The sequence below is a fragment of the Taudactylus pleione genome, unplaced genomic scaffold (genome assembly GCF_031769625.1).
Source record: "Taudactylus pleione unplaced genomic scaffold, aTauple2 ptg000113l, whole genome shotgun sequence".
Classification (NCBI taxonomy): Eukaryota; Metazoa; Chordata; class Amphibia; order Anura; family Myobatrachidae; genus Taudactylus; species Taudactylus pleione.
This window is the reverse complement of record NW_028284515.1, coordinates 1,483,839-1,506,134: the sequence shown is the minus strand read 5'-3', so window position 1 is coordinate 1,506,134 and position 22,296 is coordinate 1,483,839. Positions and strand designations below refer to the sequence as shown.

The window sequence follows — 22,296 nt, the reverse complement described above, 5'->3', positions numbered from 1 at the left end:
TGGATGGCATCGGCAATGTGGCACTACGGACAAGACGGGTCACGTGAGAATCCACCTGTGGAGGGGATTCCTACTTTGCAAAATAATTATCCGCGAACGGATAAGCCACCGCCAGTCGTCTCTGCGGCTGGTAACTTTTGCCAGGCTGGTTCCACGCCTCCTCTAAATGGTCCACCAACTGACCCGAAAGAGGAAAGACTGTGGCATCGCCCTTCACATCTTTGAAAAAGGCATACTTAGATTTAGACGCTGCGGGAACTTCGTCCTCAATCACCAAGGCTGTGCGGACCGCCCGAATAAGTCCAGGAATATATACTTGGACTTAGCATCAGCGTCCTTAGCATGGAGAGGTTCCTGATCGTAAGGATCCAGAATCTCCCCATCATCAGACGTCCCCTCGTCATCCTCATAAGGAGCCGACAGAGACGCCACCGGCCGTTTATGCGGCCGCATCACAGACTCCCCTTGCAACACATCCGACAAGTGCTGTACAGAACTCGTCAGGGAGTTAACCCACGCTGGCTCCTGAGAAACCGGGAGCGGGGAAATAGGGAGACTGTGGGGTACCACCAATTGTCGTGGGAAACCCTGCATGGGTGACGACACCACTGACTGCTGGGACAAACCCATCGGTGTAAACGCGGGCTGCGGAGCTAACTGGCCCACTAAGGCTGTAGGCGCTTGAGCGAAACAAGCCCAGGGCGGCTCCTGTACCGATGCAGTAACCGTAAGAGGCCGCGCCATAGACAAACACTGCCGGCAGAGGCCCTCTGCGCTACCCTCCCCGTTCCGCTAATGGTACTTTACACGTAGTACACTGTAGCCGGAGGGGAAGCTCACTTTCAGACATGATGGCACCACGTATGTGACCCCTCTCACCAATTATATATTTAAGAGGCGAGAGACCACCCTGCAGCACCGCACCGCAAGGGCTTAGCAGAAAAAAACAGGGACAGTATAAAGCTGACAGTTTAGAAAAAAAGTTACAGGCAGCAGCGCTAGCACAGTCACATACAATGCAGAGAAATAACAATTCCTGCACTAACAGCGCTGATCACTCAACTACACAGACACAGGGCCTGGTAGGACACAGCGCTGCATACACAGACCTGACCACAGCGGAGGAGAGGTATGCGGGGGGACCCAGACCACGATGCTTCCAATGCAGGCTTCCAGCAGCGTTCACCATGCTTCAGAAAAGATGGCCACCGAGGAGCAGAGAGAAGGCTGGCCTGGGGGAGGAGCGCTGACACAGGGCCAGTCAGCACAGTGCAGAGAGGGCTGTGTGCAGCGGGGGAGGCGCCGGCTGTGAGACAGGGAAGGCGCGCTCCCCTGGCATGCATTTAACCCCTGGGACGCCGCAGCGCTACCGCTCTGCTGCGGTCCGCTGTCCCAGGGGGTAGTGGAAGCGCAGGTTGGTCGCCTGGCTCCACGCTGCAGCCAGTCCCCAGGGAGCCCCCTGCCTGGGGACTTAGGACCATGTGACTGTCCATGCTGTTCATCCAGATGTGCAGCCACAGCTGCATGAAGAAAAAGCTTCAGGGGCTCTTCTAAGCCCCCCTCTAGCAGGTGCCTCCGACTCCGGCCAGGCACCAAACGAAAACTGAGATGCCGTGGCTCGGGGGCGGGGTATAGGAGGGGGACCTAGTGCATCCTGGGAGGCTGAAAGCTTAACTCTTTGGTGCCCGATGACTGACGTCACACCTATACCCCAAGGTATCCTGTGGATACCCTATGGACCCTGTAGTAGAAATTATTTAATAATGTCATACAAAAATCATGAAGAAACATGGAACAAGCCATCCAAATGAGACAACAATCAAAAAACTTATCTGGAGCCATAAGTAGTGCCTGGTGGAGCAAAGCTCAAACACCTATAAACCTCCATGGATATGATTGAGCAGACATGTGCAGCTCAATCATATCCATGGAGGTCTATAGGTGTTTGAGCTTTGCTCTACCATGCACTACTTTTTGATTTGATAAATAGGGGGGGGAAGGGATGCGCTAATCTGCAATAATCTGATTTGAGTTATTGCAGCTGGGTATAAATGAGGGCACTACAAATCCTCATTACGTATATAGATAGAAGTGGTAAAGAATGGGGGAACACACAGCACATATAACACCTAGATTGGTCAAATTATAAATGGATTAATCATATAAATATTGTTTACGTGCTTGGTAAATTTATAAAACTATAGTTCATCACTAAATATAGATAAATAGATAATGAATCCACGGATAATAAATTAATAAGTTAATAAGTTGATCAGATCAATACTACCTCCAATTGATCTGCATTAATATTACCAATGCGATAGATATTGAATAGAATATGGTAGACAAATTACATTAATAAATATAGATATAAATAAAACACTGAGAGTGAATTATTCTATTTAAATCAATGTTTATTGAATAGGTATTAGAAAAACCATTCTGGTATACAACATATAATGATAGGACACTAGACCTATATGGACTTGAGGTTGTGGGTGAGAACCTATATATACCTACACATGTTTTCATTTTAATATGTACCAGTACAATTTTTATTGAAAATGAAGTAATTCTACTCATTTTTTTTTTTTATACAATAAATGTGGATAGTACCCTTATATTTAATCAATTGCTATATGTTTATTATTGTCAGCACTACTGTACAACTCTGGGTATAGTCTAGAGCGGAGAGACTGGGCACCAAACAGTTAACGAAATGTACCCATAAGCCCACTCTCCTCTCCTCTATACCCCACCCCCAGCCACTGGGACCTCAGTTTAGTTTGCAAACCCATGGCAGGAGCAAGGCAGAAGAGAAGGAGAAGGAAGGCCGGCATACATACAGAACCATACAAGCCATGGAATGTCAGGGTGGGCGCCCTGTGCCCCCTATGGAGTTGAAGAAAGAGACTTAACAGGTAAGATATAAGTCTCTTTTTCTTCTTCCTCCATTAGGGGGCACAGGGACACTACTAGGACATCATAAAGCCGTCCCCTATGGGCGGGGACACTCCTGAGCTGCAGTGAGTACAGAACGCCTGAAGGCGGCGTTCGAGGATGCAAAAAAGTGTAAAATCTAACAGTATGAGCAGACGACCTTGTGGCAGCCTTACTGAGCTGTTCTGCAGAAGCCTTGCAGCACACTGCCCATGAAGTCTCCACTGACCGGGTGGAATGGGCCTTCACCACGGCAAGAGCAGGTAAGTTCGCCAAGGAGTAAGCCTGGCGAATGGTAATCGAGTATGTACAATGTCTATGAACAATAGTTTAATTTGCTAAGAAGATGTATATTAGTAGCAACCCACGTAGATGCAAGAGCTGCAATTTGTGAATGCTTCCTTTGTTTTGCACCTCAACAAGGGTATGCTTGTTGTATTTTCGGTGTATGATACACTATTTATTATTACATCTTTTTACAATACCTTTGAATTTTGCTTGATGGACAAATGACAGTACATGAATTGTATAAGCTATTGTGAGCACTACGGTTATTTAAACTTGTGAAATGCTGATTTGGGCTTGAGCGACACCATCTTTATGCAATATTTGTAGATACTCTGCTATCAGTAGCTATATGTAGTTACATGTGTATATACCAATAACATGATGAAGTACTGTTTAATACAATATTTTACATGTAACGATTAAAGTATGCTCATGCATCACTTTTCTTGAACGCTGTATTTTATTAATAAAAACGGACTACCTATTACAATAGTCCTACATTAATTTTTGCTCTGACCCGGTGCTGGTGCAATTATTACTTTTCCCTATTGAATTATACCTACATCCATACATTACCTGATTTGCCCAATCTCGTCTGATCTTGGAAGCTAAACAGTAATAGGCCTGGTTAGTACCTGGAAGTGAGACCTCTTGGGAATACCAGGTGCTGTAGGTTAAAAGAAGAGACTTGGGACTTGAAATGCACAGGGCAGAGCATTTTGATAATACCTAACTGTGTGACAATCATATTATCCTAGTGCCACCATCCCTAAAAACTAATTCATACCCAGTGGAATGTAGATACAAATAATATTTTGATGGAAGATTTCGCTATGCAACGAAATCTTATTATAACAAGTGATTCATTCATATCACTTTTCAAACATATTTTTTAATGTGTACGGTGTCCTATAATCTTGGTGATATATAATAAAAGTTATATTTTAATATATATATATATATATATATATATATATATATTGTGATAGGATCACTGGTAAAGTGGTCTGTGGCAGGTACATTTGTCCCAGATTCCTGTCTTTTGTGTTTTAAACCCCCAGGAGAAAGTCTGCAGTGTAGAAGGCTTGAGTTTCGGCTTTTTGAAAAGCCGGTTTGGGACCTGGGGGTTGTGGGTGAGAGGAAAGGGAGGGCTCCACCCACGGCCACTCCAGGTTTTGGTTCTCGCAGCCTGGTATCAGGCTTGTTAGTTTTCCACCTGAGAGTGGCCAATATAAGCCTAGTGTGTTGAGGGCTGATTGTCTCACCTGGGAGAGCAAACAGGGAGTTTGCTCAGAGACACTTGAAAACCTATCCGTGAGTGTTGTGCTGTGCTTTTGTTGCTGGCGAGGGCATTAGGCCCTGCCAGGTTCTGGTAGTGAGGGAACTACCTGTGAAGTTAGTGCCCCGACAGGGCTAGGATTTATATTTATGTTTTCTTTATGTTTCTGACATTGTACAATAAAGACTGGCGCCGACCAGCTTGTACTTGCATCCAGACTGGTGTGCTGCTTCCCTGCTGCTGTGTGTGTGTGTAAGGAAGGAGTCCTCTACCCAGGAGAGGGACCCCCTAACCTAACTGTGTCACAATATATATATACATACAGTCAGGTCCATAAATATTGGGACATTGACAGAACTTTCATATTTTGGCCTCTATTCACCACCACAATGGCTTTGAAATGAAACAAACAAGATGTGATTTAACTGCAGACTTTCAGATTTAATTTGAGGGTAATTACATCCAAATCAGGTGAACGGTGTAGGAATTACAACGGTTTCTATATGTGCCTCCCACTTTTTAAGGGGCCAAAAGTAATGGGACAAACTAAACAATCCTAAATCTAACTTTCACTTTTTAATACTTTGTTGCAAATCCTTTACAGGCAATTACAGCCTGAAGTCTGGAACGCATAGACATCACCAGACGCTGGGTTGCATCCCTGGTGATGCTCTGCCAGGCCTCTACTGCAAATATCTTCAGTTCCTGCTTGTTCTTGGGGCATTTTCCCTTCAGTTTTGTCTTCATCAAGTGAAATGCATGCTCAATCGGATTCAAGTCAGGGGATTGACTTGGCCATTGCATAACATTCCACTTTTTAGCCTTAAATAACTCTTTGGTTGCTTTTGCAGTATGCTTCGGGTCATTGTCCATCTGCACTGTGAAGCGCCATCCAATGAGTTCTGAACCATTTGACTGAATATGAGCATATAATATTGCCATAAACACTTCAGAATTCATTCTGCTGCTTTTGTCAGCAATGACATCATCAATAAATAAAAGGGAACCAGTTCCATTGGCAGCCATACATGCCCACGCCATGACACTACCACCACCATGCTTCACTGATGAGGTGGTATGTTTTGGATCATGAGCAGTTCCTTTCCTTCTCTTCTCTTCCCATCACTCTGGTACAAGTTGATCTTTGTCTCATCTGTCCATAGGATGTTGTTCCAGAACTGTAATGGCTTTTTTAGATGTTGTTTGGCAAACTCTAATCTGGTCTTCCTGTTTTTGTGGCTCACCAATGGTTTACATCTTGTGGTGAACCCTCTATATTCACTCTTGTGAAGTATTCTCTTGATTGTTGACTGTGACACATATACATCTACCTCCTGGAGAGTGTTCTTGATTTGGCCAACTGTTGTGAAGGGGTTTTTCTTCACCAGGGAAATAATTATTTTGTCATCCACCACAGTTGTTTTCCGTGGTCTTCCGGGTCTTTCTTTTTAGGAATGTTCCAAACAGTTGATTTGGCCACACCTAATGTTTTTGCTATCTCTCTGATGGGTTTGTTTTGATTTTTCAGGCTAATGATGGCTTGCTTCACTGATAGTGACAGCTCTTTGGATCTCATATTGAGAGTTGACAGCAACTGATTCCAAATGCAAATGTCACACCTAGAATCAACTCCAGACCTTTTACCTGCTTAATTGATAATGAAATAACGAGGGAATAGCCCACACCTGTCCATGAAATAGCTTTTGAGTTGATAGTCCCATTACTTTTGGCCCCTTAAAAAGTGGGAGGCACATATTGAAACTGTTGTAATTCCTACACTGTTCACCCAATTTGGATGTAATTACCCTCAAATTAAATCTGAAAGTCTGCAGTTAAAGAACATCTTGTTTGTTTCATTTCAAAACCATTGTGGTGGTGAATAGCGGCCAAAATCTGAAAATTCTGTCAATGTCCCAATATTTATGGACCTGACTGTGTATATATATATATATATATATATAAATTATTCAATAAGAGTGCCCCAACAACTAGCCCTACTCTTATTCTTGTTGTTTGATGCATGTACCATATTGGGTTTTGGGAGCACCACCAACAGTATTTGATGTTGTAATTAGTGCATTGATATTAGATGATTGGTTTATATCAATAAGTCTACTATGGTTCTGTGCGGAATCTCCCCTCTCTTTTATGAATTCAATAAAGCTTCCATGTTGCGCATCTCCTGGGATGGAGATAGCGTTGGCTTCTTCCAGTTGATTATCCACCCGTGTGAATGAAGAATCTGTATCGTCAGTTGGATGTGATCCCTGAGTACCTCTGGAGATTGCGCCAATAGAGGCAAGTCATCCAGGTAAGGTAAAATCCTGATGCCCCTGCATCATAGATGTGCTGCCATGACCTTCGTGAACACACGAGTGGCCGTGGACAGACCAAAAGGTGGTTGGTTTGTACCGCAAACCTGAGAAAATGTTGGTAATTGGCTCGTATAGGGATATGCAAATAAGCACCCTGTATATCCAATGACGCCATAAAGTCCCCCGGTTCCAATGCGGAGAAACTTGTTTAAATGAATGGGCACGAAGGAGCTGTCCAGCTTCTGAACCAGAGGGTTGTGTAAAAGCCTAACCCTCTCTTCTGTTGTGGTCAGTATCCATACTGCCGAAAAGTGAAGAAACCGGACTCCCACTCTGAGGTCCCACGGGAGGAGGCATGCCCCATCACGCGGCAGACTTGTCCGCTGGCTTGGCAAATGGATGTTTGGTGGACCAGGCCTGCTTATCTCTGGGCTAAAAGCTTTTGGAGGCACAACCCAGTGTTCTTAGAAACAATTGACCTCTGGCCTCTCATAGTGGTGACAGATGGCAGAAAAGCTGATTTGGAGGCTGCCAATGTAGTCACGATTTTGTCCAGTTCCGGACCACATAGATGTCACCCGAATAAGGAAGAGCTTCCAGAGCCTTCTTAGATTCTGTATCCGCTTTCCAAGTGTGCAGCCTTCTAGCAGCAACTGCAGAAGTAGAAACCTTCGAAATTAAAGTCTAGAATCTATAGCTGCTTCAGATGAGAAGCCGCTTCCGTGACATGTGCAAATATAGCCACTAAGTCACTACTATGGGCGCCCGAGGTAAGACCATCCTCCAAGGAGGCAGCCTAGCGGCCTATAGCTTTAGCTATCCAAGCAGATGCCAGGGCTGGGCAAGCCAGGGATCCTGCATTCATATAAATGGTCTTCCAAAAATTCTTCAACTTCCTATCGGTAGGATCTTTAAGAGATGCCGTATTCGGTATAAGTTAAAGGCATGACCTAATAAAATGGGTAATATGGGCATCCAGTGGAGGAGGAGACTCCCATTTAGTCCTATCCGCTGCAGGGAGAGGGTAAAAGGTAGCAATACGCTTGGAAACTTGAAAGCGTCTACAAGGTTGTGTCCATGCTTCCACCAGGAGAACTTCTAGCTGTGCAGAAGACGGATTATTCCGCCACTGACTTTTTCTGTCTTTTAAAAGACAGGTGCCTTAGATCTAGAAGGTTGTTCCTGTTCCTCCACTAACAGAATAGACTTAACTGCTCTTATAAGAGCTTCTACATCTACAGGTGACATAGGGCCTGATGCAGAGCCGCTCGCTGCTGGCAAGCGCTCGCTCTGAATCAGGGTATGTTTTTTTTTTTTTCCTCCAGCCCACTCGCAAAGCTGTGGGTGACCACCCGAAGCTTGTGTGAGTGGCCAGGAGTCCTTCGCATTTATCTCGCCCATCGGGCTTGCGACGAGACTCTGTGGTAGGGTCTCGGCTCCCGCAAGCCCGTGTGGACTTCCTGCTCTAATAGAGCAGGAAGTCCACTACTGACATCACTAGTGATGTCAGTAGGGCCGTCCAAACGCCAGGCGTTCCTAAGGGAAAGCCTGCGTATGTGCAGCCTCCCCCCCTCCCACAAAATGGGGCGAGTCGTCACTCACCATCGACAGCCACCCCGTCTTGTAGTGAGGCCTGTAGCGACACAGCTGCCTTGATGGATGGGTCTCGCGCATGCCGGAGGCGGCACATGCGCAGTGGGGGACCATCGACGCGCTTGCGTGCGCTGTGCCCTTGCCAGTGGGTCTGAATCAGGCCCATAGTTTCCACTGGAACATAGGAAGTGTCCACATCTGAAGCAATGGAGGCGCTAACCATCTGAGGAAGCTTCTGAATCCTAACGCCTGTCAGGTAATGGAATAGGACTTACACGTGGAGCAGGCCTACGCCTAGGGGCCCTATCTTTATAAAGCATCTGCTGAAAAGACGTGGACAACTGAGCTAACACTTTGACAGACTGAGCAAAAGTTTTCATCCAGGGAGGCTCAGCCATGGGAAGCAGTGACAGGTGGTATAGGTACTGACATAAGGTCTAAAAATTGTGACATTACCTGTGTCAGATGAGACGCCCAAGCTGGTTCTTGTCTAGAAGCCATAGGCGAAATCACCTGCTGCTGGGCCCCAAAGTGTTAGAGTCTGTGTTTGTTGTGGACCCGGGGTGGAAACAGGAGTAAACACCTGAACAGGTTTAAACTGAAAAGTAAGTTGTTGAATGTGGGTGTTGGTAGAAATGAACAATAAGATAACTCAAGTCCAGTAATATAAACTAATAATTGTAGCAGGAGGAAACTGTCGTGAGTGGGAATAAATAAATGTCCAGCATGGTGACAGAGATGAATGAGGTGAATCCAGATAGACTGTAAAGGTGAAATGGAAATCCGGGTATGCAGAGTAATGGGTTGAGAGGGATATCCGGAAATGCTGTGATGTTGGCTGTACTCGAATGGGTTAACTGAGGGGACAAGTTCAGGCAGGAGTGGGTCTGGTGGAAGGGTAGGGTGATCTCCAGCAGAGTGCAAGGCAGAGCGGTGCAGGCTGCAGGGAGCCAAACGCAGACAAGGAGCTAGGACAAGCACCTGAACACAGGTACTCTCTCACAGCTGACGCTGTGAAACATGTTGCACTGGCAACTACAGGGCGCTCCAAGCACCCTTAAGTACCCAGCAACAGAACATAATAGGCCAGAGAGAGCAGGTGACCCACAGACGATTGGCCTGCTATGTCACATGGCCAAAGACAACATGGTGGCGCCCAGACAGCTGTGACGCAAAGACGCCACTAGTCTTAACCCTGTCAGGACGGCCCAATGCTGGCAGACCTCTGCATACACGCAATCTCCACACGCCAGCTCCCCTGCCAGAAGGACCGCGCCACAGCGCCCTCACCGGGAAGGACCGCAAACCTCCACGCCGTGAAACCTGGGTCGTGACACAAAGCAATTGACACACAGGCCATCATGCTCAGGATTCTGTGGAGAAATGACAGTTAAGACACTGTTTACACATGCACATTGCTGTAGCGCCAGTCTCTTTAGTAGCTTTATTTCTGGGCATGTTGTAATCGCTGAAAAAAAACACCCACACACCAAACAGCTAGTGAGATGTAAGCAAAACAAGGGTCTTCAGTAGTGCAGAACAGAATTAGTGCACTATATAATATACAGAAGTATATGAAAGTTAAAGGCAGCAAAGCTATCAATACAATCAAACTGTATCCACCCCTGCAAGGGAGGTTCCCCCGGTGACCAGCCCTAGCGGCACAGATATGAGGAAAATACACTTACATACACCATGCAGACCACTCAATGCAGAAAGTGGGCAAAAGCTCAACAAACCAGCCTAAATTAGCAGGATGGAGCAATAACTCTAGCGCAGCTGCAGGAAGCAGGCTATGGGAGGAGACTGAAGCCCTGTGCCTCTCTCTCCAATGCTGAGGCAATGAGCTAAAATGGCCGCTCAGCGTTCTGGAGGGGAGAGGAGAGAAGGGAGGTTGGAGCCTGTGGCTTACTGCCGCTAATGGAGAGCGCACCTCAGGCTTCGGGAAGGGGATACACTTGGAAGCGCCTGCTCCCCCAGCTGGTTTCAACCCCAGGGATATGTCACCGCTGCTATAAGTAGCCCCCTGTTACATAAAGTGTCCCTGGTGGTTTAGTGTCAAAGCGGGTCAGACCGGATGCCTGCACTACCAGCACCGCCGGGGGTCTCCAGCTCTGGTGGTGTAAGCCGCTGTATCACGGCATGCAGGGAGTAAGCTTATCATTAAACCCCCCCAGAGCGCCGGCTGCGGCTGGCAGGTCCTGTGTGCTTCTGGCAGCAATGGGAGTCCAGCGGCCGAAGTCACTGACCCAGTCGCCAGTGCTGCGCCCACCGATGCTTGCGGCGGTGGAGCTGCAGTGGGGGCGTCCTAAAGGACACCTCCCACTGCCCACTCAAAGTGTTAAAACAGGATTTTGGTACTTACCGATAAATCCCTTTCTCCGATTCCACAGGGGACACTGGAGGACTTCAAGACAGTGGGGTATAGACGGTGCTGAGTGGTGCTGGCACTTTAAATTTAAATGAAGTGTGACTAGCTCCTCCACTCTATACCCCCCTATAGGCCAGTATTAGAACCGAGCCCGAGGGGAGCAGAGAAAAAAGATTGACAGAAGAGGAAGAGGCGAAAGTACACATAACAACTGAAAGGTGAAAACAAACCAAAATAGAATGAAACAAGAGACGACAAACATGTCTCTAACATTCATAACATCACCCTAGATAACAAACATGTCGCCAACAGGCATAACAGGTGTGGCAGGAAGAACAGAGCAGGGTGGGCGTCCAGTGTCCCCTGTGGAATCGGAGAAAGGGATTATCGGTAAGTATCAAAATCCTGTTTTCTCCTTCATCCACTAGGGGAGACTGGAGGACTTCAAGACAGTGGGGACGTCCCAGAGCTCCCATCACGAGTGGGAAAACGCTGAGAACCCTGCAAAACAGACCGACCATATTGCGCTGCAGAAGTCGCAAAGGTGTCAAATCTGTAAAACCGAACAAAAGTATGCCGTCCTGACCAAGTAGCTGCCCGGCATAGAGATTCCATAGAAACGCCTCGAGCAGCCAACCACGAGGCACCCACTAAGCGAGTGGAATGTGCGGTAATGGAAGATGGAGGTTCTCTAGACGAGGCCAAATACGCCTGTCGTATGGTCAGACGAATCCATCGAGCCAGTGTCTGTTTGGAAGCTGACCAACCAGGACGAGCAGCATCATACAAAACAAAGAGTATCTGTCTTGCGAACGGCTGCCGTCCTGTTTACATATATGCGAAGAGCTCTAACCACATCCAAGGATCTAGAAGAAGGAGAATCCTGTGGAAGAACCGGAACCACAATAGGTTGATTGATGTGGAAGGCCGAAACCACCTTAGGCAGAAAATCCATTCTGGTGCGTAGCTCAGCTCTATCCTCATGAAATACCAAATATGGTGGATGACATGATAAAGCTCCCAGCTCCGACACCCTCCTGGCGGAAGCTAGAGCCAGCAGAAGTATCACCTTCCATGAAAGATACTTCAATTCCACCGACTCCAAAGGCTCGAACAGCGAAGACTGCAAGAAAGATAGGACAAAGTCCAAGTCCCATGGAGCAGTAGGAGGAACAAAGGGCGGTTGTAATCTAACCACACCCTGCAGAAAAGTTTGCACGTCCGGTAATAAGGCCAATTTCTTTTGGAAGAAAACCGAGAGTGCTGAAACTTGTACCTTCAGAGATCCCAACCGAAGGCCTGCTGAGAAACCTGCTTGAAGAAAAAGCAGAAATCTGGGAAGACTGAACTCCGTAGAAGGCAGAACTCTACATTCGCTCCAGGTTACATATGCCTTCCAAATACGATGGTAATGCTTGGAAGTAACTTCCTTCCTGGCTCTAAGCATCGTAGGAATCACCTTGGAAGGTATCCCTTTACGTCTTAAGATGGCCCTTTCAACAACCAGGCCATCAAACGTAACTGCTTTAAGTTTGGATAGAGTAAAGGACCCTGAAGGAGCAGATCCTCTCTGAGTGGTAAGGGCCACGGATTTTCTACCAACAGGAGCTGAATGTTGGAGTACCAAGCTCTGCGAGGCCAGTCCGGAGCTATCAGCAGGACCTTGGCCTGTTCCCTCTTGATGCTTTGAAGGATTCGAGGGAGAAGGGGAAATGGAGGAAACAGATAAATGAATTGGAACCGCCATGGTGTTGACAGTGCATCCACAGCCACCGCTTGTGTATCCCTTGTTCGAGAGCAGTAAAGGGGCAGTTGATGGTTCTGCCTGGATGCCATGAGGTCGACCTGCGGAAGACCCCACCGTTGGACCAGCTGCTGAAACACCTGTGGATGTAGAGCCCATTCCCCTGGATGTACATCCTGACGACTGAGGTAATCTGCCTCCCAATTTTCGACACCCGGAATGAAGATTGCGAAATCGACCTTGCGTAGCTTTCCGCCCAGGTCAGAATCCTGCTGACTTCCTTCATGGCCGCACGACTTCTGGTGCCTCCTTGTCTGTTTATGTATGCCACTGCTGTGGCATTGTCGGACTGGACCCTGACTGCTCGGCCCCTCAGAAAGTGAGCTGCTGTCTGTAATGCATAGAAAACTGCTCTTAACTCCAATATGTTGATTGGAAGACTCGATTCCTGTGCTGTCCAGCGTCCCTGGAAGTGATGCTCCAGAATTACTGCCCCCCAGCCTCTTAGATTCGCATCTGTGGTAAAAAGCGTCCAATCCCACTCTCCGAATATCTTTCCCTCCGCAAGGTGAACTGAGTTTAGCCACCACAGTAGGGAAATCCGAGTCTTGGGTTGTAACCTGACTCTTTTGTGAAGAAACAGGTGGGATCCCGACCATTGTGATAGGAGATCTAGCTGAAAAGGTCTGGAGTGAAAACGACCGTACTGGACGGCCTCGAAGGCTGCCACCATCTTCCCCAGAAGTGTCGGTTGCAGATGCGATTTGGGAAAATTCAGGATCCATCCATGACGAATGAGGAGGTTGTGCGTCATGGTGATGTCCTGTAATAGTTGATCCTTGGAATTCGCCTTCAGGAGTAGGTCATCCAGGTACGGAATAATAGTGATTCCTTGTTTCCGAAGGAGACTCATCATCACAGCCATAACCTTTGCGAATACCCGTGGGGCCAAAGATAAGCCGAAGGGCAAGGCCTGAAACTGGAGATGAGAATCCCAAACTGCGAATCTCAGGAAAGCCTGGTGAGGTGGCCAAATGGGAATGTGCAGGTAGGCGTCCTTGATATCTAGAGATACCATGAACTCGCCCTCCTCCAAGCCTGCAATTACCGACTGAAAAGACTCCATCTTGAACCTGAAGATCCGTAAGTATGGATTGAGATCCTCTAAGTTTAGAATGGGTCTGACCGAGCCGTCCGGCTTCGGAACAACAAAAAGACTGGAGTAAAATCCTTTTCCCTTCTGATGACTGGGGACTTGGATTACCACTTTCATGGACAGAAGCCTGTCTATTGCTTTCTGTAAGACCACACTTCTGTCATTGGAAACTGGCAAACCTGTAGTAAAAAAACGATTCAGGGGTTGCAGTTGGAAATCTAGCTTATAGCCCCAAATTATTAGATCTCGGACCCAAGCGTCCGCGCAGGTTTCCGTCCAGACCTCGCTGAAGTCCCGAAGACGCGCTCCCACTCTGGGGTCCCCCAGATGAGAGGAAGCCCGTCATGCACTGGGTTTAGAAGTGGACTTAATTTCCTGTAGACTCGAGCCTCTGGTGGCTGCGGTTCTACCCCGACCTCTGGTACCATGGGACGTTGATGATCCTCTGAAACGACCACGTGAATGACCCGGGGCCCGAAAGGACCGAAACGAAGGTCCTGAGTAAGATCGTCTAGGTGGAGGAGCTGCAGATGGTAGAAAAGTGGATTTACCTCCGGTAGCCTGAGATATCCATTTATCTAGTTCTGCCCCGAATAGTACATGTCCAGTGAAAGGAAGTGCTTCCACAGCCTTTTTGGATTCCGCGTCAGCCTGCCAAGTTTTGAGCCACAGCGCCCGCCGTGCTGAAATTGCCAGAGCTGAAGTTCTGGAGGTAATAGAACAAACATCCTTAGACGCTTCTCCAAGGTAAGCTGCCGCTTCACCTATATGTTCTGCTAATGGAATGAGTTCCTCCATAGGTAGCTGATCTTTCATTCCGTCCGCCAATTGCTTAGCCCAAATTTCGATAGCCGTGTTAGTCCAGCAGCTAACTATCGCTGGACGAAGAGTCACCCCTGCAGCGGTGTAAGGACTTAAGAGTGCTCTCCAGTCTCCGATCGGACATGTCCTTTAAAGACGTGACTCCAGGAACAGGGAGCGTAGTCTTTTTTGACAATCGCGATACAGATGAATCTACCGTAGGGGGAGTTTCACAAGCCTTTCTATTATCTGCTGGAAAAGGGTAAAAATATAATAAACGCCGGGACATCTGAAACTTTTTATCTGGATGTTCCCAGGCTGTCGTTAGAAGGGAATCCAGCTCTTCCGATATAGGGAAAGCCGTAGCTTGTCTTTGTTTCTTAAGAAAGAAAGACTGTTTTGCCGGACCTGAGTCCTCTTCCTGTATGTGCAATACCTGTCATATTGCAGCAATCAAGGCTTCTATTCCCTCTGATACCTGTTCAGGATCAGACTCCAGAGGCTCTTTAGGCGAATCTGGGGCATATTCACCCTCTTCTAATTCGGGCATATCCTCCTCCTCCTCTGGGTCATCCCAATGGAGGACTGAGGGTAAGTGTCTCTTTTTAGAGACCTGCGGAGCGGACGCCATTGTCATGGCTTTGGAAATCCCCTCCATAGAAACAGCTAGGGATCTCGCCCATGCTGGTTCCTCTGTAGCAGCTGACCTGTAAGCCTCTCTCTGCGAGAAGCCTCCAGTTCAGCAAAGAGAGAAGACATAACGGATGTAACCTGCGTCCAAGATGGTGGTTCTGACATCTCTGCATATTGCTGATCCGTATAACAACCGTCACACAATCTGGAGATAGATGACTGTCCCTGTGTAAATTTTACTCCACACTTTTTGCAGGTAAATAACTTTTGCAAAGCCTTAGACCTGCCAGTCATGCTACATACAGACCCCACACAAACCACAAGAGGTTAAGTGACAGGGTAAGAAAAACAAAATATACTGGGGTACAGAGAGATTGGAGACAGTCACACTTGCCCACAACAGCGCTCCTAGCAGAGCCAGAATGCCAGGCAAAGGCTTAATTATTATTATGCTCCAAAACGCTCACTTTACATCAGCCTAAACCCCTGCTGTAATACATACAGGTCCGTAGGCTGACCAGCGCTGCCGCTCCCTGTAATGGTCGCCAGCAGTCTGCAGAGAAACGCTGGGGCTGATGGGAGGCAGGAGAGGGAAGTCGGAGCTAAGCTCCGCTCCCCCCGCATTCTAGCGCCGTTCTGTAAACGGGCGCTTAACCCAGTACATTCTTTATTTATATATATATACTGCCTCTGCGGTATTATGCTGAGCCGCCTAATGCAGGGACAACGCCGACTACCCTGCTTGTCAGGGAGCCGGACCGCACAGGAAGCCGCCTCTGTTAGCCATAAGCTGGCTTCCCTGCTAATCAGGGAGCCAGCTGTACATAGACAGAGAGAGAGAGACGAGCTGGCTGTACTGCCGTCGGCGCGCTCTCTGGTGGTCTGTGATGCCGCCTCTGTTAGCCATAAGCTGGCTTCCCGGCTAATCAGGGAGCCAGCTGTACACAGAGCGAGACGCGCTGGCGGCTCAGCTGCCGCCGGGGCGCTCTGTGGGGGGTCTGAGAAGCCGCCTCTGACCGCTAAGCTGGCTTCCCTGCTAATCAGGGAGCCAGCTGTACACAGAGCGAGAGACGCGCTGGCTGTACTGCCGTCGGCGCGCTCTCTGGGAGGTCCTGTGAGCTCGCCTCTGTCAGCACTAAGCTGGCTGCCCTGCTAATCAGGGAGCCAGCTGTACTTATAAATAACACGCTGGTGGCTGTGCCGCCGGCGCGGATCTGACTGTGGGGCTGCCTAATGTATCAATAAGCTGGCTGCCCTGCTAATCAGGGAGCCAGCTGTACTCACAGGGAGACGTGTGGAGGCTTCCTGCTGCTGCCGGCGGCTGGCTCTGACTGGGGGGTCCGCGATGCACGCTGCATGCAGCGGCATGTGGCCCCCCCTGAAGACTGAGGTCTCAGGTGTCGGGGACCCCAGGCGAAGTGCATGCACTTGCGAGTGGGTCCCCTCCGGCAGCGTCCCGCGTAGCAGACAGGCAGTTGCAGCTACTGCCTGTCTGTCCTCAGTTTGACAAGAGGTTAAGTGACTATTATTAAAAACTATCCTAGCTCTAAGAGCAGGAGAGATCTTTTTAGTGACCTGCTCCCACTCGGGCACAAACTAATACTGGCCTATAGGAGGGTATAGAGGGGAGGATCTAGTCACACTTCATTTAAATTTAAAGTGCCAGCTCCACTCAGCACCGTCTATACCCCACTGTCTTGAAGTCCTCCAGTGTCCCCTAGTGGATGAAGGAGAAAATAAAAGATTAAATAAATAAAAAAAATCGGGAGGACCACCTAAAGTAGCCCCCCTACTAACCGGTGCCCAGCTCCTGCCGGCACCAAACTCATACTGAGGTCCCAGTGGCTGGGGGTGGGGTATAGAGGAGAGGAGAGTGGGCTTGTGGGTAAATTTCATTAACTGTTTAGTGCTCAGTCTCTCCTCTCCAGGCTATACAGAGAGTTGTCCCTGTGCCCCCCATAGAGGAGGAAGAAAAATCCATTAAGAATTCCTGGTGCTAATATCTAAAATTAACCTCTCTTAGGTAACAAAATGCATTTATCAAGTTCCCATCATTCTGTTAGTCTTGGCCAACGTCCTGTAAAGACACTTCCTTGCTGATGGGAATCCACTGTGTCTTGATCTCACTCCCCTCCTGCTGCTCTCTGGGGCATTCTTCTACACCCCCATTTACACATATAACCTTTACCGGGGGTAGCACCTGATCAGCCCTGGCTGGAACCAGGTTAGCAGAGATGATAGTTAATTCACTGCCAGTATCCACACAGATCTCCCGGCCTTCCCCTTGCGCCATCAAATCAAGGTAGTTTCTGGTTGGGAAATGCTTCCAGCTGCCATGCTGAGCACCGGTCGAGCACAAGACTGGGCTCGTCGCAATTAAAACACACAGCCAGAGGTGGGTTCTTCGATTTAACAACTGAGACATTATTTCTAAGTTTGGGTACTGGCTGGAACCCCTGCTTGGCTTTATTCAATTTCCCAAGAGTCAGGTACCGTTCAATCACCACCGCTAGCTCCTCAAATGTTTGAAGATTAGCCTGTAGGGCCTCTGTAGGGCCCACTGTTGCACCACATGGTCTAGTACTGTACATCATGGTCCAAAGCCACCATCTCTACTATACGCTGAGCAGAGTTTTTATCCGGTTGCAACCATGCATTACTAATTTGACCAGCTGGACCCTTTGAGGCTCAGAAACGTTCAGCCGCCATCCCTGAAACTCCTGAGCTTTGCTGGGGCCAGTCACTCCAACCCTGCAGAGTATGGCCTTTTTCAGGCGAGCATAGGAGTTTGCCTCAGTCACGGTCAAATTGACATATGCTCTCCGAGGTTCCCCTGTGAGACAGGGAGCAAGTCTGGCAGCCCACTCCTCCTCGGGCCATTTTAGACGTGCAGCAGTACGCTCAAAGGTACACAGAAAAGTTTCAAAGTCATCAGATGGGGTAAGCTTCTGTAACACCTCTCGCTCATGCCCACCTTTCCTCATTTCAGTTAACTTTGCATGTAATAACTGAATTTGAGTCTGTTGACCCTGAATCAAAGTTTTATGTCCTTGCACCTGTGCTTGCTGCCAGAGCTTGCTGCCCTGCAGCTACAGTAGTTCAGCAAAACTATTCGAAAGCTCCTCCATATTACACTGATTTTCCACTTTGTGGATAAATATAGCAGGCTAATTATCTCTCTTTTGCAAGCCAGATTCCCAGCAATCTATATCAGCTGGCTTCCCTTAAAACTGCACTACATTCCCTGGGCTCCCAGCTCCATACACAGGAATTAGACAGTTTTATATTGTGCACAATTTGCATATACACGTGGGTAGATCATCACTGTGAACAACTACCGTTTTATGGGCCTGATTTAGAGCCGGACGCTCTGACCAGAGCGCTCGCTCTGAATCAGGGCCCTCCTACCTAAACTTGGAGCGGCCTCTTGGACTCTCGCATAGCTGTGGGTTACCACCCACAGCTTATGCGAGCGTCCATGATGATGGTCGCGATGGTCAAGTTCATCACGACCATCGGGCTTGCGACGAGACCCTGCAGTAGGGTCTCGCTGCCGCAAGCCCTGGAGTGATTTTGGCTCTATCAGAGCCAAAATCACTCCCACTAACATCACTAGTGATGTCAGTGGGGCTGGACCCAGACGGCAGGCGTTGGTGGGTGTGCCCCCGGCACACCCACCAAAGGGGGCATGCTGTCACTCACCATCGACAGCACGCCCCCTTTGGTGCGAGACCCCGAGCGACGGCTACCCCGTCACTTGCCGGGTCTCGCGCATGCGCACGACGGAGTTCCCTCCGTTGTGCGCGTGCGCATTTGGGTACCATCAACCCGCTTGCGAGCGTCCTGCGCTCGCGAGCGGTTCTGAATGAGACCCTATAGCTTTCCTGCTACTCACCTACCCAGCTGTTAGTAATGCGACTCAGACTCACCAAGCCGCTGTGCAGCAGGTAGGGTCCTGCAATGAGTCTCATTTCTGCTGTGGGTGGTTCGGGTGCCATATGTGATAAGAATCACATAGACCGGAGTATAATCCAACAGAAGTTTATTATCTCACCACAGGCAGATATACAGGTTAGTGCAGTGTTCACAGTACAGTTGTTACAGCAGGTACACAGAATCTTCCATACAGCAACACAGTTCTTTTAGTGGACCCTCAGGTCCAGGATCCCTAACACTAGTTACCTGGGCGACAAATTCACTGTCGGGAACATTGTGGATTTGCACTGATACAAATTTAAAAGACAGATAACATGTATTGCTAATTAGCCCTGTTGTGGCTTACAACTGCCCTCAGGAAAACCTGGACTGGATCTCATTACCATGCTGCTTATTGCTCCATCTCTGCACAAACCTGCTGCTCCACAATAACCTCATGTGAAAGCATGCGGTCCCTGTCACAATACATACATACATACATACATACACACACACAGTGGTTGAAGTGGGAATTTTGAAGTTGGGGTATGGAAGATTGAACTTATGCGCGGCGCTGGAGGCATGTGAATGCCTGAAAAGGGGGCGTGTGCACTGAAAAGGGGACGTGTCCTTAAGACACGTCCCTTTTTCGTCAGTGTAGTGTCCCAAAACGTAGTACCCATTATGCCACATAGTAGTGCCCCCTATATAATGCCCACAGTAGTAGTGCCCCCTATACAATGCCCACAGTAGTAGTGCCCCCTTATACAGTGCCCACAGTGGTAGTGTCCCTTGAAGTAGTGCCCCCTAATACATTGCCTATAATAGTGGTGCCCTCAATGCAGTCCCCACAGTAGTGCCCCGTGTAGTAGTGCCCCTTACATATAAATACACAGAAAGACAGACACACACACACAAATATTCTTACCTGAAGCCCTGTTCTTGCGCCCGCTGCCACCCGCTACTCGTGCCGTCAGGCACCCGCTGGTAACAAATTCTCAGCGGGTGCCCAGTATATGAGGAAGGCAGCAGCGACACCTCTCCAGCCTGGCTGAGCACCGTCTCAGTGCTCGAAGTGCCAGTTTACCGTACAGTTGTACACCAGCAAACACACACACACATACATATATATATATATATATATATATAAATGGTGGTGTGCAGGTCACTTTTTGGCTGCTTTGAGTAAGCTGAAAGTTTAATGATTATATTTATATATATATATTTATTCACCTTACTTATCAAATATATTACTTCCACAGGAAACTTAACCATTAATTAAAAAGATTAAATCTGACCAAATGTTATCAGGGAAGAAAAGATTGTATGGATGGGTTAAATGAGGTTTCCTAACATCGTCAGTGGGAAGGTAATACAATAGTTGCCATTTTAGCGATTTTTTACTGCCTGGATGAAAACATTCCATAGAGATACGGAAGAACAAGCTTCAAGCTTGAATGCAAATAATGGCCCTGGAGAGTTAGGTCTGGTGACTGATGGATCCCAGGATACGGCAGTTAGACATGCTCACAAACAGGATCTCAGCTAGGATGTACTGGGCTGAGGCAGTGACCTACAGTTGCATACTAATGATATCCAAGCTCACAAATTATAAGCACCTGTCACTCAATCAATCAGAACGGAGTGGAACACACATTTTAATGAAGGCGATTATAGCTTTCTTTTTTTCTTTTTAAATCTCTGATGACAGATCATAATGTTTAGTAATTACATAACAAGCTCGACATCCATTTACCACAGTCTCACTCATCTCCTAATACAACCAGTACGTTCCTATGTCCTCCCAGCAGCCTATCACTTCAAAGTCAGCTGAAGAGAGCCTATTGGAAAAGCCGGTCAGAGAGGAGAACACAGCATGACCAACTCGAGCTAGAGCAACGTCATCGGCCTATTGAGACAAACGGTCCATCAGTGTGAAATAGTGGGTGATGTACAGTAGGGGTTTTAACACAAAATGCAAAAATTACCTTCCTATTACCTCTTATTATATGTACAACAATCTCCTTTTGACAAATGAAAATATTGTATAAATATGATATAGTAAGATTTGAAGGGCAGCCATGTAAATCTTGATACAGCCAGAAGCATAAAGGCAATTGCTGTTTGTACAGGATATAAAACAATTTAATGAGTGAAGGAGGGAGATAAGGTGGTGAATTAGCAGTGAACCTTTACCCTCTGCCAGATAAGTTATACCTCTACCAACTTGGCAACATCTCCATCAATGTGCACAGCCTAGGTGTAAATCCATTAAACAGTAAACCAGTTCAATTACACATTTTTAATAAAATAGTTTTCTTTATATGAACATGTAAGGTGGAGGCCTGATATTGTGGGGATGCCCGATATGGTGGGGATGCCCGATACGTTGGGGATGCACGATACGGTGGGGATGCCCGATACGGTGGGGATGCCCGATACGGTGGGGATGCCCGATATGGTCTCAAGATATTTAAATGCAACAGTGCAACTGTAACCAAAATTTCATTATTGGGACTTTAAGGCCATGTAATTTCAATAGTGACTTTTATTTTATTGTACAGATACAAGTTCAAAAATGCAGAATTCAATGGGAATATCCCTGAAGACAGAGTATATAAGTTGATCAATAAGTGAAATAATGATGATATTAATTATTCATAACCAAAATAAGTCTATTCCTGAAAAGCTGAGCAGTGGAGTTGAAACGCCAAACCTTCGACTGGGACTCCTCTATTTTACTACTGTTCAACTCCTTCATAAATGGCAAATGTATATTTTAGTTGCACTCTATTGCATTCACAATTTAAACCTTAGAGTAATTAAACCTGTACAGTACATGATTTCATTAAGGTTCAAATAGTAGTTTAGGTCATTATATAGAAGAATACATGTAAACTATGACAGCAAGATGGGTTCATTTAATTATATTGCTATGAAATATGCGATAGGCTGCATGTGGTAACTGTAATAATTACCTCATGATGTCATCATCCACTATATTGTGATAATTACCAGTCTAGTGTGGGTGATGCACGATGGTGGCAGCATGGGGTATTTATTATTTATAATTGTTCTTAAAATGTTATGCAAGGAATATTTAAATTCCACCAATAAAAAAAGAAAAAAGTAGAGTGACCACTGCTGCAAAGAAGTAATTGATTACTTAATTACTAGTTACTGTAAAGCATATAGGGTATGTATTGTACAGGTTAATTAAATAAATGTAATCTATGATTTCATGGTATGTATGCTCTAGTA

At 47.2% G+C, this 22,296-nt stretch overlaps 1 protein-coding gene and 1 pseudogene across 2 annotated transcripts in view; one reads left to right on the top strand and one right to left on the bottom strand.

Annotated features, from left to right (window-relative positions):
• Positions 1-22,296, bottom strand: part of MIPOL1 (mirror-image polydactyly 1) — a 458,494-nt gene that overhangs the window by 396,607 nt on the left and 39,591 nt on the right. The window lies entirely within an intron of this gene.
• LOC148525041 (5S ribosomal RNA) lies at positions 3,786-3,904 on the top strand (annotated as a pseudogene).